General features: G+C 33.9%; 1 protein-coding gene across 1 annotated transcript in view; it reads right to left on the bottom strand.

Moving 5' to 3' along the window:
• Positions 1-657, bottom strand: part of LOC119594488 — a gene marked incomplete at its 3' end in the record, with an annotated part of 47,752 nt that overhangs the window by 10,882 nt on the left and 36,213 nt on the right.

The following is a 657-nucleotide window of genomic DNA, read 5'->3' on the forward strand; positions in this document are numbered from 1 at the left end:
AATTACCTGTAAGTGCCGTAGCGAAATACACGTTCTTGATCATAGATTATCCGTTTAGATTAATATCATAAATGCATCGCATAACTAATCAATCTTATAACATACCACTATTTTTGAAAAACATAGTCGATTCAAAAGAAGAATACTTATACAATCGGAACTATCCGTGTTCGGCGTACGTAGATTTATTTTTTTTTTATTAGTTAGGCATAAAAGTGGTTTTATCACAGAATGAACTGTAGATAATTTTTTGTTTGTTTTTTATAAAAGCTATCATGGTCGTGTGGAATTAACCTCACACTAATCATATATATGATACCAAACATTCATCATTCGAGTTTACAAAAGTATCGTTATTCTGTAAAGAGAGAAAAAATACTTTATCACACATCAGGCAACCACCCCACATCACCTGTCCCTCGTAGAAACTTATAATTGTTATTGTTTGCAGTATGTCTCTCTCTTTCAACCCCTCATTAACTAGAAGGGCTTTGATGGGGTTTTAAAAATATTCATTCGGGGAGAGAAAGTTAACAGAACTAGATGATATTGATGTGTTTTTTTTCGAGCATTTGCATCATTCGAAGCAGGGAAACAAACAAGATGTCGACTCTCGCGGGAAATTGAAGAAAAACGCTTAGGAGTACACGGCATGTA

Source organism: Penaeus monodon, chromosome 34 (assembly GCF_015228065.2).
Source record: "Penaeus monodon isolate SGIC_2016 chromosome 34, NSTDA_Pmon_1, whole genome shotgun sequence".
In the NCBI taxonomy this organism is placed as follows: Eukaryota; Metazoa; Arthropoda; class Malacostraca; order Decapoda; family Penaeidae; genus Penaeus; species Penaeus monodon.